This window comes from Peromyscus californicus, unplaced genomic scaffold, assembly GCF_007827085.1.
Source record: "Peromyscus californicus insignis strain IS unplaced genomic scaffold, ASM782708v3 Scaffold_10__1_contigs__length_136768540, whole genome shotgun sequence".
NCBI classification, from domain to species: Eukaryota; Metazoa; Chordata; class Mammalia; order Rodentia; family Cricetidae; genus Peromyscus; species Peromyscus californicus.
In genome coordinates this window covers 9,984,114-10,001,933 of record NW_026294391.1, presented here as the reverse complement: position 1 = coordinate 10,001,933, position 17,820 = coordinate 9,984,114, and the positions used below count along the sequence as shown (strand labels likewise).

The 17,820-nt window shown below is 36.9% G+C and overlaps 1 pseudogene; it reads right to left on the bottom strand.

Moving 5' to 3' along the window:
- Positions 1-16,110: 16,110 nt before the first annotated feature.
- LOC128113611 (peptidyl-prolyl cis-trans isomerase A-like) lies at positions 16,111-16,688 on the bottom strand (annotated as a pseudogene).
- Positions 16,689-17,820: the final 1,132 nt, after the last annotated feature.

Genomic DNA, 17,820 nt, shown 5'->3' with positions numbered 1-17,820 from the left:
ATGGTACTTACCTTACCACTGAGTCTCTACCAAGAAAAAGGGAAGAAAGTAAGAGAAAATTTATTTGAAAAAGTATTGGTCGAAATTTCACATAGTTTGAAAAAATGGTCAGTTATAGATTCAAGAACCTGAGTAAGTTTTCAATGAGATAAAGCTAAACACAATACACTAATCAAACTGGTAAGTAAAAACAAACTGTCTCTAAAAATAGAAAAACAAGGCACTATTTATAGCAGAACAATAATTTTAATGACTGTGGATTTCCACTAAGAGATTATGAAGAACAAAAGGAAATATTTCAAGTGCTGAGGGGGTGGCAAATTAATCCTTATATTCACTAAAAGTATTAAAGATATTCTCAGGTGAAGAAAAATTTTGTTGCCAAAATTCCTTTTCTTAAACAATTGTTAAAAGAATTTTCCCAAACAGAAAGATCGCCAAAAGGAAGAGTACCAGAAATGATAACAGTACATATTTACTCTCATGAAAACATTTGTTTTCTGAGTAATGCTAGGTGCTATTCAGGAGGTTGATGTAGAGCGATTACATCAGTCCAGTAGTTTACAATTAGTCTCACAGAAACATAGCAGAATCCCGTCATATATAAAAAAATTCAGTAAACAAAGTCGACTACTCTTCATTTCTTGAATTTTGAAAAAAATACGTTCAATGACATTTTATGAGGGAATATTTATTAGACACCAATAGGAGAAGGTTAAGATTCCTTTGTAATAATAAATTCCTAAAAACTATTAGAATTGGTCAAATATTTCTTCTAAGTACACTGGAAGGGGTAATATGTATATTCTAATACCTAGATCACCCAACCAAAATTCTGCAAAGACATCAGTCAACAGATTGGCTAATTAAAATGTACTCAAACATTACCCAAACAACCAAACGAAGAAGTCAGGCTTAAATAAATGGTGATGGCAAATAGAGCAAACATAAAATAATGAAAAATATAAATCAAAACATATCACTAATTACATTAATAAAATAATCTAAATATATCAATCAAAATATAGATTGTCAGGACATAATTTATAGAACAATTAAAGCAGATGATATTTACACAAAATTCTCCTCCTGTAGCACAGTGATGTAGTGATTTGGATGTACCTACTTTAAAAATAAAACCATAAGTCAGTTATGGTACCCACACCTGTAATCTCAGCACTTGGGAGGCTGAAGCAGGAAGAGTTCTAAGAATGTGAAGGCAGCCTGGGCTAAAGCCAGCTAAAGACTGAGTTACAAGTCATCATGGGCTATATGGTGAGATCCTATCCTAAGAAGAAAATCTACAATGATAATATTAATGATATAAAAAAAGATGTAACAATCAGAGGAAAGCTGAGATGGATATACTAATATCAGATAGACCTCAGAACAGAAAGTCACCAGACCAAGGGAAAAACTATGCAGTGATGAAAGAATCAATAACTGAGGAAGCACAATTAAATGCATTTGTGCTTAAGAATAAAAAACTAAATGACATGAAACAAGCACTGCCTAAGCCGTATGACTGGAGAGGTAGATCAGCAGTTAAGAGCACTGGTTTTCTTCCAAGGATCCAGTTCGATTCTCAGCACCCACATGGTAATTCACAACCATCTGTAATTGCATTTCCAGGGGATCTGATAACCTTCTCTAGACTCACTGGGCACAAGACATGAAAATGGGGTATAAACACCCACATACATAAAATATTTTTTAATTAAAAAAAACAGTCTGCCAGGTAGTGGTAGCGCACACCTTTAATCCCAGCACTCAGGAGGCAGAGGCAGGAGGATCTCTGTGAGTGTGAGGCCAGTTGGTCTACACAGTGAGTTTCAGAACAGGCTCCAAAGCTACACAGAGAAACCCTGTCTTGAAAAACCAACCAAACAAACAAAAAAAACAATAAAAAACAGTCTAATCTGAAAAATTTGGAATTGTACAAAGTATGTTCTATAACTCAGTAACACAAAGATAAAAACAAAATATCCAAACACATGAATGTTAAACAGATAATCATAAACAATCTGTTGGTCAGGAAAGAAACCATAAGGAAAACTATAAAAAAATATAAACTAAGTGCAGATGAAAAATCATTATTCAAAATCTATGGGATATAAATAAAGGATGTTTTGAGAAAAGCTGTAGTATTAAAAATTTACATTAAACAGGAAAGTCTAAATTAATAACCTGAGCTTACTCATTAAGAACCTAAAAAAAAAAAAGATAAACTTACAGCAGTCCAATCAGAAACAAGAAAACACTCAAAATGAAGCCAACAAAATAGAAAAAGCAACAGAAAAAAAAATTCAAACTGTCCTTGATTTATAAAATTTATAAACTTCTGGGAATATTGGCAAAGAAGTTAAATATGGTGATTCAAATTTCTATAAGAAATCAAATTAGCCAGGCGGTGGTGGCGCACGCCTTTAATCCCAGCACCCAGGAGGCAGAGGCAGGCAGATCTCTGTGAGTTCGAGGCCAGCCTGGTCTACAAAGCGAGTTCCAGGAAAGGTGCAAAGCTACACAGAGAAACCCTGTCTCGAAAAACAAAATATATATACAAATTGAACCAACAAGTCAGATAAATACAATGAAAATTCTCATATGATAAGAGTATAATATTTGGTTTGGAGGGACAGACTCCCTTTTCTTTTAAAGCTTTGTGTTTTGGATTTTTTAAAAATTTTATTGTTAAAAAATTTTTGAGGCCGGGCGGTGGTGGTGCACACCTTTAATCCCAGCACTCAGGAGGCAGAGCCAGGTGGATCTCTGTGAGTTCGAGGCCAGTCTGGTCTACAGAGCAAGATCCAGGACAGGCACCAAAACTACACAGAGAAACCCTGTCTCGAAAAAACAAAAAACAAAAAACAAAAAACAAAAAAAGAAATCAAATTCTACTATAAAGCTACACATCTCCCTGGCATGAAGAAGATAATAATAGAAAGGCTGTGAATAACCGCCCACATGAATGTGGAGACATAAATGATACAGATCAATACTTGCAAATCAAAAGTGGCCCAAACTTCCTAAGGTAAAACTGATCATTTGATTACTTAAACTCATAGTGAAAAACTTTTCAAAATAGAAATCCCAGCTCCAGATGAAGTCTCTGCACAATCATACCAAACACTTAAATCAAGAAATAACACCAATTTTACACAGTCTCTCCTGGAATATAGGAGAATATGGAACACTTCCAAACTGACTCTGTACAGCCAACATTACTCTGATACAAAATCAGAAAAAGGAAGCATAAGAATAGAAAACTACCTCGGTGGTTTAGATATGCTTTGTCCTTTAAATGATCGTGTGCTGGGAGTTAAATCTCTAATGCATTGGTATTCCGAGATGGTGAAACCTTAAGAGATGGTATTTAGTGGGAAGTAATTAGGTCATGGGTGCACCACAGTGGGAATGCATTAATAGCTCTTTCACAGGACTGGGTTAGGTCTTATAATATTTGATCAGTCCATGTGATGTATGGTTTTATGTCAACGTGACACAAGCTAGAGTCACGTGGGAAGAGGGACTCTCAACTGAGAAAATATCTCCATAAGATTTGCCTGTAGGCAAGTATGTAATGCATTTTCTTAATTATGGATAGATATGGGTGGGACCTGCCCACTGGGGATGGTAACACCTCGGGGCAGGTGGTCCTAGATGATATAAAAAAGCATCTGAGCAAGCCAAGAGCAAACAAACCAGTAACCAGTGCTCTTCCAAGGCTTCTGGTTCAGCTCCTGCCTTCAGGTTCCTGTTCTGACTTCCCTGGATGATGGACTACAGGCTGAAAGATTAAATAAACCCTTTCTCCCTAAGTTGCTTTGGCCATAGTGTTTTACCACAGCAACAGAGACCCTAACAAAGACAGTTACTTTGAGATCAAGCTGTTTTTAAAACAAGGCAACCGCATGTATAGATGCTCTCTCACATGCCTCTTATATTCTCATAATGCTCCTGTAACGTGATATGAACATTTACTCTATGCTTGCTAATGATATAAGTGCCCCACTGCATATGGACATCTGAGCCTAGATTTTTCAGACTTCAAAATAAACTTCTTTTCCTGATAAATCTCTTAACTACAGATATTTTATTATATCAGCAGAATGTACATTTAGACAACTGCAAAACAGTATCTTTTATTTAAAAATGGCATACAGATACTCAAAAAATATTTGAAAATCTAATGCAGTAATATTAAAATAAAGAGTACAATACAACCCAAGTAGGTTTTAACCTGGAAAGAAAAGCCTGGTTTGGTACTCAAAACCATCAGTCAATGCAATCAACCAACCACACAAGCAGTCAAAAGAAAACAAATCATATGATCGTATCAATGGATGCAACAAATTCATTCAACAAAGTTTCAAAAGCCACTCCTGACAAAATCCTCTCCACAAATTAGAAACACAGGGAACTCTTCACAACCTGCCAAAGAGCATTTAAGGAAAATGTAGGCGATATGCTTAATGATGACAGATGGAATGCTTTCCTGCAAGATTGGAAATAGTATATGGATGCCCATGCTTACTACTGATGCTGATCACTGTGGTAGAAATCTTAGCCAATTCAGTATAACAAGGCATGCGGGCTAGGAAGAAAGACATGAAGCTGGCTCTGTGAACAAAAGATAGTATGCTTTCTCTCAACAATGAAGCAAAATTTCTAAAGAAGTGTGTGAATCCAGGGTGGTTGGAGTACAGAAACGAAACAAAATGTTGATTTTACGTCTGTATGTTCATAATAAACATTTGGAAAGTGAAACATGAATGATAACATTTCTAACATCTCTGAAGAAAATGAAGTGCTTGGAGGTGTAAACCATAAAAAAAAAGCCCTACACACTAATGTTTGGATTGTCTGTACACCGTAATCACTAGCAACAGGAAACAATACAAATATCCTTCAAAAGGAAAAGGTAAATGAATAAACTATGGTATATCCATACAGGGGAATCTTTTTCCAGTAATATAAAGAAATTTACTATAGATAAATAAATTCCAAAATAACGAATAGAAGAATCCAGCCTCAAAAGGCAACACAGGCCATGTTGTATTTTATACAATATCATATGCAGACAAAATTATAATGATAGAGAACAGATCAATTGTTGCTAGGAGATAAAGGTAAGGGCAAGGAGCAGGCATCTACAGGAGAACCTCATGAAGATTTTTATTGTAAAGGAAATGTTTCTATTTAGGTGTTTTTGATGGCTGCATAGATGAGGAAATACATTCAAAATTCATAGAAATGCATATTTAACCCACAAAATAGATTATGCTATTCACTAATCTAAAAATCAAACACTTAAAATGGAACAATAAGAAAAGGGATTCTGCAGCTGTATGTGGTGTGGTGGTGCACACCTGTGACCACAACACTCAGGAAGATGAAAAAAAGAGATTGGGAATTAAAGGGTAGCTTCCAGTCATAGCTACATAATGAGATCCTCTACCAAAAAATGAGCAAAAGGATTGTAGCAAGATGAGGAGAGAAAATAGTAAACACCAGGAATCTGTCTCTACAAGTACACAGCAAATATGTTGGCAAAATCTGTTGGATGTTATGTATTTGGAAAATTATTGAAGGCATACAGTATCCAGAAAAAGATCTGGATACTCAGTTGTACTCAAGTAAACTCTCAGGAGAGTAGCAGTTACCTATCCAGCATTCCTGGATCTGTAGGAGGCAGCTGCGTGTTCTTCCTTGGAATAACCTGTACACAGCTTGCAGGATGGACAAGGAAAATTCTTTTCTCTGAATAGTGGGGATTTATTCCCAGATCACTCATTGTAGCTTCAGATGAAAGAAATGCAGTCATTGTACCTCACTACATTATTACAAGGCCTTCTTTATCTAGCTGAAGTAATTTCCAGGACTTAAAGCAGTATACCCATCCTCTTTAAAGATTTTTTAATTTTTTCTTCTCTTGTATGTTACATCCTGACTACAGTTTCCCACCATTCCCCATCCACTCCTCCATTTCTCTTCAGAAAAGGGCAGGCCTCCCATGGATATCAACCAAACATGGCATATCAAGTTACAGTAAGACTAGGCACCACCCTTCATAGGTTTTTTTCTTTTTATCTTCATTTTGAGAGCCAAACAGCAAACACTAGTAGATTAAAGAACAACAACATTTGCAGAACAGATCTTGACTCCTCTTGCTCATAGAACCCCTCTTCCCTCTCTTCAACTGGACTACTGGAGCTAGGCCTGGTGCTTGGCTGTGGATCTCTGCATCTGGTTCCATCAGTTACTGGATGAAGGCTCTATGATGACAGGGTATTCACCAGGCCAAGCTCTAGGAGTCCAATCGAAGAGAGGGAAGAGTGACTATATGAGCAAGGGTGGCAGGGGGTCAAGATTATGATGGGGAAATCTACAGAGACAACTGAACCAAGCTCAAAGGAACTCACAGCTGTGGCACCTGCATGGGACCAGACTAGGCCCTCTGCACATGGGAGACAGTCGTGTAGCTTGGTCTGTTTGAGGGGCCCCTGGCAGTGGGATCAGGATCTATCCCTGGTTCATGAGCTGGCTTTCTGGAGCCCTTTACCTATGGTGGGACACCTTGCTCAGTCTTGATTCAGGGAGAGGGGCTTGGTCCTGCCTCAACTGAATGAATGTACCAGGCTTTGCTGACTCCCAATGGGAGCCTTTACCCTTTTGGAGGAGGGGATGGGAGTAGGTATTGGGGAAGGCTGTGGGGAGGCAGCAGGGGGAGGGATAGGAGGGGGATCTGTGGTTGGTATGTAAAATAAATAAAAAAATTTCTTAAATTAAAAAAAGTGACCATGCATGCCAGAGAAAGTGCAGGTTCCAGAAAGAAGTAGAATCTTGAGTTGATACCACAGGCTGATACCTGGCACAGATACAATGTACAATAATCCAGAATATAGAATCATAATAAAAGAAATAAAAAATTAATAAAGAACAGTGATTACTGATAAAAGAAGTGTATCTGAGTTTTAGAATTTCCACATAATTAGATTCACCTATCTATTTTCGACCGAAGAACCACAGGGTACAATGAAACAGAGAAGGTGTGGACATACAAAGGAAAGAAACCAGTTGACAAAGACTTTCCCTGAAGAAGACCAAATGGAAAACTACTAGACATACTTTAACATAACAATCTTTAAAGTGGTAAATTATTAAAAGAAACATAACAAAAGTCAAGAAAATGATGTATGACCAACATGGAAGCATCAATAAAGAGAAAAATCTAAAAAGGACCAAACAAAAAGAAATCCTTGTATTGAAAAATTACACACACACACACACACACACACACACACACACACACACACACACACACACAGAACAATCACTAGAGGGATTCAAAGGTATAGTTGAGTAGGAAGAAGAATGACTAAACTTCAAGACAAGACAATGAAAATCACTGCATCTGAGAAACAGACAGAAATGAGATTGAAATGAATAGCTTAAGAAACCCATGGACCACCACCAAGTAGTCTAACACACACATTGTGGGATTCCCAGAAAGAGAAGAGATACAAAGTGAATATCTGAAGAATGACTGAGTGTGTCCCAAATTTAGGGAAAGATATGAACAAAACATTTCAGATTAATAGACTCCAAGTAATATAAACTCAGACACACAAAAACACATTATAAACACTCTCTTAAAAAGCAAAGAGTTGTCAAAAAAGCAATCTTGCTGCATAGAGATCATCAGTTAAGATGATAAACAGATTGGCTATCAGAAATTGTGGAGGCAAGTAGAGTCAAAGAGGAACAAACGACCCTGGCAGCTAGTAATTCTATGTCCAGAAATATTGTCCTGAAAAAGAGAAAGTGACATTAGGACAGTCCAAAATAAACAAACATTGAAGAAGTTTATCTGACTTGCCCTTAAAGAGATACTCCAAACTGCTGGAGTAGAAACTGAAAAGACACTAGAGTGTAGTGTCTAGACAATAATTTAATACTCTATGGATAAATACCAATCACAATAAAAGTCAACACATGGACAATTATAAAACTAGTATTGTTTTAATAGTAGTTTATAACTCTTCCTTTTTGTTTTCCTTGTGATTTTAGGGATTAATAACTTTAAAAATTATTAGTCTCAAAACTAATATCATTCTAGCAGAGTTATAATTCTGCATGTTGTTTCCTGCATGGTTTAAGAGACTATTGCATTTAAGAGAATTATTTGTTTATGTTTCGGGACACATCATTCATAAAGATGTAACTTCATGACATCAAACAACCAAAAGAAGCTAGGAAAAGGACAGAGCAGTTACAAGAATATTACGTGTTCCTAAAGATAAGCTGGTATAAATTCAAGTTAGAGCACTACAATTGTAAGACTTAAAATTTCCATCCCCAAGATAACAACAAAGAAAATATCTATAGAATCCATGCAAAATGATGTAAACACTGCATTCCAAAAAAAAAATAAATAAAGAATGTACAAAACAGTAACACAGTAACCCAGGAGAAAAGAACAAAGAGCCCTATAAGGTATACAGAAAGCAAATGGTAAAAGAACAGAAATTCTCTGTTTTATCAATAATTACTTTAAATGTAAATAGATCAAACTCTGTAATCAAAAGGCATAGATTAGCAAAAATGAATTTGTATTCCTTTTATTTATTTGCTTATTTTGGTTTTGTGAGACACAATAGCAAAGGCTGGCCTGAAACTTACTGTGTAGCCCAGACTAGCTTTGAATTGCCAGCAGTCCTGCTTCGGTCTTCTGAATGCTGTGATTATAAGCATGAGCTACCACATCCAGTTCAGAGTGAGTTTTTTAAATTACGCAATTACATACTTTCCATATCAGATTCACTTTAAATCCAAAAGCACAAATAATTTTAAGTGGGATAATGGAGAAAATATTCTGATTAAACAATAATAAAAATAGAAAAGGGTAGCTATACCAAATAGAGTTTAAATCAAAATAACTTACAAGAGACAAATAAGGTTAGTGCATTAATAAAATAGCCAATACAGCAAGAATATGTAACATTCATAAACATTTATGCCCTGATAAAAGACCATGAAAGTCAATGAAGCAAAACCCAATAGAATTGAAGAGAGAAATAGATAGTACTACAATAATAGATTAGATACTTCAGTGTCCCACTTTCAATCATTGATAGAACCACATAGAATATGGAGAATGAAAGAACAAACTGAAAACCATAATAAATCAAGTAGATCTACAGACGTGAACACAACACTCACCTCAGCAACAAATGCGTTTTCATCAAGTACACGTGGGCTGTTGTGTTGGTTAGGTTTTTTTTTTTTTGTCAACTTGACACAGCCAGGGTTATTTGGGAAGAGGGAACTTCAATTAAGAAAATGCTTCCATCAGATTGGCCGGTAGGCAAGTCTATGAGACATTTTCTTGGTTAATGATTGACGTGAGAGGGTCCAGCCCAGAGGGCAGTGCCACCCCTGGGCAAGTGGTCCTCGGTTGTATAAGAAAGCAGGCTGAGCAAACCACGAGGAGCAAGCTAGCAAGTAGTACCCCTCCATGGTTCTGCTTTAGTTCCCATCTGCAGGTTTCAGCCTTGACCTCCCTCAGTGATAGGCTGTGATCTGGGACACAAAAGTCAAATAAACACTTTCCTTATAAAGTTGTTTTTGTTAATGATGTGTATTACAGCAACAAAGGACAAACTAGGAGAGGTATTTTCTGGGGTAGACTATGTATTAGGCAACACATTAAGTCTGAATTTTAAAAGGCACCCCACACAGTAGATTCTCTGACTACAACGGGATGAATTTAAGAATGAATATTAGAGGTATGAGTGAGATAGTCACAAATTTATGAGAATTAAACAATGGTCTTCAACAACCAATGGACCAAGAAAGAAATCATAAAGACAACTAAAAAATATAGAGAAATATAAAATGGAAACATACCATATCAAAACTTCTAGGAGTTAGCAAAATAACTGTTTAAGTGGAAATTTGTAGATACAAGTGCTTGTATTAAGCAAATAGGAAGAATCTGGGCATGGTGGCAAGCACCCGTGGTCACAGAACTTGGGAAGAGAAAAAAAAATGTCTGTTTGCAGATAATGTAATCATATCTGTATAAACATTGAAAATTCTAACACAAAATTCCTTTGTATGACCACTAAATGTATGCAGCTAAGTAGCAGGAAACATGCACAAAAAATCAGCTGCATGTTCTATACACTAATAATGAGCAATCTGAAAGAGAAATTATGAAAATAACCTCATATAATATTTAGGAATTAACTAGGGAGGTGAAAAATTATACAAGAACTAAAATCAATGCTGAAACCACACAAATAAAAGTAAATGGACGTAGATGTCTTATTTGTGGATTGAAAAACAATCTTATTAATAAATTCATACTACCCAAAATGATTTACAGATCCAACATAATCTCAATGCCATTTTTTTTTGCAGAAATCGAAAAATATCTCAAAATTCATTTGGAATCTCCAGAGACCTCATATATCCAAAGTTAGGTTTACAAAGAAAAACAAAACTAGAGGACCCACAATTTCCTGACTTCAAAACTTACTAGAAAGCTATAGTAATCAAAAGTGTGATGCTGGCATAATACATACATAGGACACATAGACTAGGTACAATAGCGGTCTTATAAGTAAACATTCACACAATATGGTCAAATGAGTTTTGAAAGGGTACTTAAGCCATTCAGCAAGGATGATCTTCTCAACAGAACATACTAGAAAATGAATACACATATTTTAAAAACTATGATCCTTTGCCTAACGTTGTACTAAAAAACAAACTCAAAATGCACAAAAGACCTAAGTGTGTAAGACCTAAAACTATAAAGCACTTGGCCAACCACACAAGTACTAGATTTAATGAGAATTTAAAATTGTTTTCCGTATCAAAAAATATTGAAACTCAAAGACAACCTAAATAATTGGAGAAAATGTTTTCAATTCACAGGTGTTAGATTGACATTTCTCCAGAGCAGACACACAAATGGCCAAGAAGCACATTCAAAGATATTGGACATCACAAATTATTAAGAAGTGTAAATGAAACTGCACTGAGATGCCAAACCCATTAGCATGTCCACCATCACACCCACAAGAACAGGAAATAAGTTCTGTTGACGATGTACTGAGATTGGAATTCTAGTGCACTATCGGTAGGAGTGTAACATGGTGGAGCAATTGGAGGAAACAATATGTCAATAATACCTCAGTGAATTAAAAAGATAATTATCATATGGTTTAGTTTCGTGCTGTTACTGTGATAAAAAATTCTGATCAAAAGCAACATGGGGTGGAAAGGATCCATTTGGCTTACACTTTCAGATTATAGTCCAACACTTCGGGAAGTCAGTACAGGAAATCAAGGCAGGAATCATGGATGAACGCTGCTTTCCAGCTTGCTCTCTGGCTTGCCCAGGCTCATCTAGCTTTTTTATACAGTCCAAGAGTATGTGTTCAAGGAATGGTACTGCCCACAGTGGCCTGGGCCCTCCCACATTCATTAATAAGTAAGGCAGTCTCTCACTACAAACTTACAGATCAACCTAATAAATGCCATTACTCAGCGGAGACTGTTTTTTCTCTTAGGTGAATCTAGGCTATGTCACATTAACAGTTAATGCTAACTCAGACACCATATGATTCAGCAATTCTACTTCCAAGTGTACATTTGAAATAATTAAAACCAGAACCTCAAAGGTATCTTTTTTATGCCGATATTCACAGTAGCACATTCAAAATAGCTAAAATATAGAAATCATCCAGTATTTACTAACAGATGAGTACATGAGAAAAATGTGATCTAGAAAATGGACTATCATTCAGTTTTTCAAAGGAAGGAACTGCTGCAGTATGTTGCAACATGAATAAACCTTCAGGACATTATATATAATATGAAATAAGCTAGTCATACACAGAAAGACAAATATTGTATGGTTTTTACTTGGGATGAATAGTTCAAGTAGTCACCATCATAGGCCCATAACATAGGATGGTAGTCTTCAAGGACCAGATGAAAGGAGTGATGGAGATGGATGTTGAGGATGGCTGCACAAAGGCATGCACTTTTCTAAAAATTCATAACCTTTGTACTTTCAAATGCATAGGATGGCAAATGCTGTGTGTAATTTTGTACAAAAAAAGATGAGGATAAAGAGAACATGCTAACACCATAACTGTGATGTGGTTAGTAGCACTTACATAACCTTGTTGTGTGCATTAACTCACATGTGAAAAGTAATATCCAGTAATTTTCCCATGTCAGATTTTCTCATACTTCACCTGGGGATCTTGCTAAAATGCACATTAAAATGCCGTGGGTATTGGCTAGGCCCTGAAATTCTCTGTGGGATGCTGATGCTGCCACACTTTCAGGAACCAGAGTTTACTATTCCATGACGAGTGAGTCAGGACCAAAATTCACACTCTGATCATCAGAGATGAGGATCAGTGTTCTTTCTATTCCACCACTGCAGTCTGCAGAGATGTTTTTCTCTCTCCTGCTGCTGCTTTTGATAGATAGTGACTCAGCAGACTTATTATAGGTTGCCAGGTTCAGAGGATGGGGGTACTGTGCAGCAGAAGACAGAAAGCACCCCCTTTTTGTGGTCACTTCTCCACTCCATGAGCAGCCCTGGCTACAAGTAGTTGTCTAGGCCCCACAGATTTGCCGTCATGATTCAGGTTTGAATTTTTAATAACTAATGTCTGGAGATGAATCAGCATCGGTGTGTCCCATCTGAGGAGACGTGAGAGGGAAAGGAATAAGTGAATAAGCTTGTTTGGAAAAATGAATGGACACTAAAGGAGACTGGAAAGTAGATGGAGAAAAGGTCCAAGTTCTGTCTGTAGAGTGTTTAGGAATGATTGCTATCTGTAATAAAGGAACCATGAGCATGCAATTAATTCTCCCTGGCTGGTAGCAATCCAGAGCTGCTAAGAACGCCTGAGTCATGCATACCTCTATAGAAGGGGCTTGCTCATTATTCATTTGTATCATGGGTTCGGCATTTTGCAGATCCACCTGTGTCAGCTTGTGTGTTGACTGGCTTTCTCAATTTGGATGAGGATGGATTTCTGAGTTAGCTGCCTTCTCTTGTTTTACCGAATACTGCACACTATCGAATCAAGATGGTGTGTGACCCTTTTCATTCTGCGATAGCCAAAGTGCAGTGATTGGATCAGGTCAACAGAGCCTGGCACATGGGACACACACAACCATTTAATTTTTTACTTAATTTCAGTTTAAATGAATATACTGAGCTATCCAGGCATACATTTTTGTTCTTTTTATTTTTTATTTTTAAAACAAGGTGTAACTTGTACACATACAATATCATATTCTTATACCTGTATGTATTTGTTATATATAGATTTGTGTGTGTGTGTGTGTGTGTGTGTGTGTGTGTGTGTGTGTGTGTGTGCTTCTATAGGCTTTTGAAACTATCCATCACTTCCTATAGCTATAATCCATATCACATTAGATAATAATGGAATTGACCAATAGGAAAGTAATCAAATTGCAATTCTTCTTGCCTCATTATTGACATAGGGCACTAATACAAGTAATCTCCCAGGTGTTTTTTACGTGCCTGTGAAAGAGTTTGTGTTGGTCAGTTTTCTATTACTATGATAAAATGCCTGAACTAATTAATTTACAACAGTGAAAGGTGATTCGGGCTCAGGGTTTGGGATGTTTCAGTCTATGTTTGGCTGGCCCCACTGCTTTGGAGTATGTATTGAAGTAGCATATCATGGCATGGATTGTATCACAAAGAAAACTATTCACCTCGTGGCTGGGACATGAAAAAGAAAGAAACTAGGCTTCCCCAAACCTCTTTGAGGATGTGACCTAATATCTAATACTTCTCACCAAACCTTCCTTCCTAAATCCTCCATTACCTCTCAGTAATGCGACCCTGGAGAACCAAGCCTTTAATCATAGACTTTGGTAGACATCTCAGACCCCAAATATAGCATTCTCACTGCCTCCGCTATTGTATTTTCACACTGTTGATGCATAACAAATTAACTCAGAGGCCTCTAGGTACACAACTGCAATATTTATTTGTCATACAACTGAAGAGTTACATAAACATTGGCTGATCTAAACTGGACTCAAGAGGACAACTCTGCTAGACTTGACTGGATTTCGTATACATTTTATCTAGAGTTTCTAAAAAATCTAAAATGAGTTTAGCTCAAGGTTATTCAACTCTGCTGCACATATGTCTCATCTTTCTGAGATGAGATCAATGTTTTTCTTTCTTGTCTTTCTTGCGGCACTGGCAAAGGATAAAAAAATAGACTTGTCGTCATATTTATCTCATTCTCCTGTGCCAAGCAATTATTTGGATGAACCCACAATTGAGGAGAAGTCAACTCTTCCTCATTATGGAAGAAGGTACAGATACAAGGAAGGAACATTACAGTTGTTAATGCCATGTAACAACCTCTCATAGAGCACCACAGCCTAGCACTGTATCCAGGTCCTTTGTGACAATCAAAAAGTACCAAGGCCCAGGAGAAGGAGCATTTACACATATTTAATGGCCCTGGTAAGAAACAGTTGTTGCTTATGGCTCCTTTTGCCCCATAAACCTTCGAGGCAAGGGTGGAATGCATTGAAGTGACATCTACCATGTGTACTTAGGAACACAGCTAGTTTTCAAGAACGTGGTCAAAGAAAACAGTTTTTCTCTCTTCTTCCTGGGAAGATGCCAGGAAATGCCACTGAGGTTATACCACCTTCCCTTGTTCCATTAACAGATCTTGAACATGAAATAGGCCTATATTTGACTTTTTATAATTGCCATGCAGTTAATGACCTTCAGAAAGATGTCACATTTGGAACAACTGTTTCCTTCTTAATTATCTTCCTACTTTATTTCATTTTAGTATAATAATTTTCTCACAATAAGACTCATTAAATGAATAAACTGCAAGAATTGATATCTTGCCATTATAGTAATAGTTATAAGGAAACACACACCAAATTAACTGATGTAGTAGTGTTTGGTTGGAGTGCATTATATGCTACAAATCTATATTGAATATCATATTTGGATAAATGTAAAATGTTTTGCCTTACATATGCAGATTTAGACAGAACGGCGAGGTCACATCTTTGTCTGAACTTCTCTGTGTTGTTCATGGGTGCTATGTCATCTTTCTTTTTGTTTTGCCCTATAGGTGTTTTTCTAGCCTAAAAGTTTGCTTTGGGGACTTCTGGATTCAATCTATCCCTGAGCCTCACCAAGTTGAAAAGTGGTGAAGAAAATGATAGAAGAGAGTGAAGGAAGTATAGAAGACCTGGAAGATAGGATGAAGGACTGCGAAGGGCCATTCTCTAGACTTCATACATATTTTACAGTCATTAACTCTTGTTACTTGCACTGGGCTTCCCAGGCCCTAGCAATGTCAGTCAAGGAAGCAGGAGAGGTTCACAGAGCCCTCCTTTTTACCTCTAAACTATTGGATGATGAGAGATTCTGGGAGAGGAGAAATCATTGTCTTTAGTTGTATACCCACTACTGAGCCCTCCAGACTCTAACAGATAGCCCCAAATCCATGGTCACAAAATCAGCTCTGATTAATCTCAGTGGGCCACCAAACAAAATAAACAGACAGACATACACATGAGAAAGAGATTTGTGGGAAGGGTGTACATGAGAATATATGGTATGCATGGCACAAATTTAGGAAAAACTGCCTATTTAAGCCCTTGAAAGAACAAGAGAGAGAGAGACATGCATGTATTCCATCACATCCCTATTCATATCTTCTCTTTGTCACTTGGGAAGAACACTAACTCTTAGTGACATGATACTTGGGGTACACATTGTGTACATTACTTTAAAATAATGTATTTGTATGAAAAACTGCTATTGTATAATTAATATGTATTTTATATGTTGGTATCCCTTCTATATTTTATTTTTCTTATTTAATTTTTATTAACAATCATAAACTTAACTCTGCATTTCAGCTAGACTTGAAGGAGAATGAGGAGACTACAGAACCCAAAAGAAATTCAGTGAGAACAGAGGTTATGGGGTATTGCAAGCAAATGGGTTGGGTTGGCTCTCCTGAGCTACAGAAGGAATGGTCAAAAGCATTAGAGTTGTCCACGGTTGGCAATGGTGATCTTCTAGTGGATCTTCCAATTCCTGGACCCAAAATTCTTCATGGCTTCCACAATGCTCATGCCTTCTTTCACCAATGATCACAAGTTTTCAATCCACCCACTCAGTCTAGGAAGTGTAGATAAAAAAACTGGGGACCATTGGAATTTGGTCCAGAATTTTCCATGAACAAGATGGCAGGACCTGTATGCTTCAGGATGAAGTTCTCATCCTTAAATTTCTCCATGTAAATGGACCTGCTTCTAGTGCCATTATGGTGTGTAAAGTCACCACCCTGACACATGAATCCTGGAGTAATTCTGTGAACGGAGGAACCCTTATATCCAAATCCTTTCTCTCCAGCCCTCAGAGCATGAAAGTTTTCTACTGTCTTTGGAAATTTATCTGCAAGCAGCTCGAAGGAGATGTGTCCCAAGGGCTTGCCATGGGCTGTGATGTTGAAGAACACAGTGAGGTTGACTATGGCTGCAGCAAGTGGTGACAGGGGACAGAAGCATCTGCAAAGCCTCCTTCTGTACATTAAGATGGAATATATCATAATGTCCCTCATTAACGTAAATGGGACTTTTGGTTTTAGACAAAACTGAGTAAACACATTTCACATTTTGTTTAGAAACGCTGAAAGAATTAGATGAGACAAGTACAAGACAATGAAAAGAAGAGAGCAAGGGCTTGCCTGTAAGCCATACGATTTGAGGTATGAACTGTTGTTGCTTTTTATATGTCTTGGTACAGGTGCCAGAGAGGCTCATGAAACAGAAACAACAAGCGTATAGTAACCAAACAAAAACAAAACACTAAGACAGGATAAGCCTTCTCTCTCTGCACACATGATTGGGAAAGTAGCACATGTCCTACTCCATTTGAACACTACCCCAAACATATGTACTCGCTAATCTGGTTGTGTGTGGTAGTCAACAACACAACTGTGTACCTCTATTACAGTTTTGAAACAGCAGTAACTGGCAGGTTGGTGGGTATCTACAGAGTCTGTGTACCAGTAAATTCCTGACTACCATTCCAGACAAGCTATAATGAGGTATAGCTGTCTGTCAGCATCCTGCCCAAGCCATTATAAGGTAATGTCCCTACTCCTCCTGACCAGTTGACAATTGCAGAGATTAGGTGTGCCAACAGAGATGTCTACAATCATAGAAGTAATGAATAGCAAGATGTAAATAACAACCAGAGGTGAAATCTTCAAATTGTCCAGGATAAAATTAAAAATCATCCGTGATATCAAGAACTATGAACATTTCACTTAGAATGATGGATGAGGATGAATAGATGCTAACACCAGGATGACAGGTGTCAAAGTTATTTGACAGCAAGCACCTCAAAATGCTATTATGAATAATCACAAAAATTCTCAGCAAAGAAAAGGAAGACACAAAGGAAAACTTAATAGAAATTGCTAGAATTAAAAGAATATTTTTTAAAAGTTTTTTAAAGATTACAATAGGAGAATGGGGATTATAGAAAAAAGTTAGCAAAGTTAAAGCTAAAGTAACAAAAATTACAGTCTGAACAATACAGAAAATACAGACACATGTTATAATAAAAAATCTAAAAGCAGTATTATCAGACACTCAGAAGGGAAGAAGAGAACGTTTGAGATTGAAAAAATATTCAGAAAAATAAGTTGAAAATGTCCTGAATTTGGTGGAAGGCATAAATAAAGA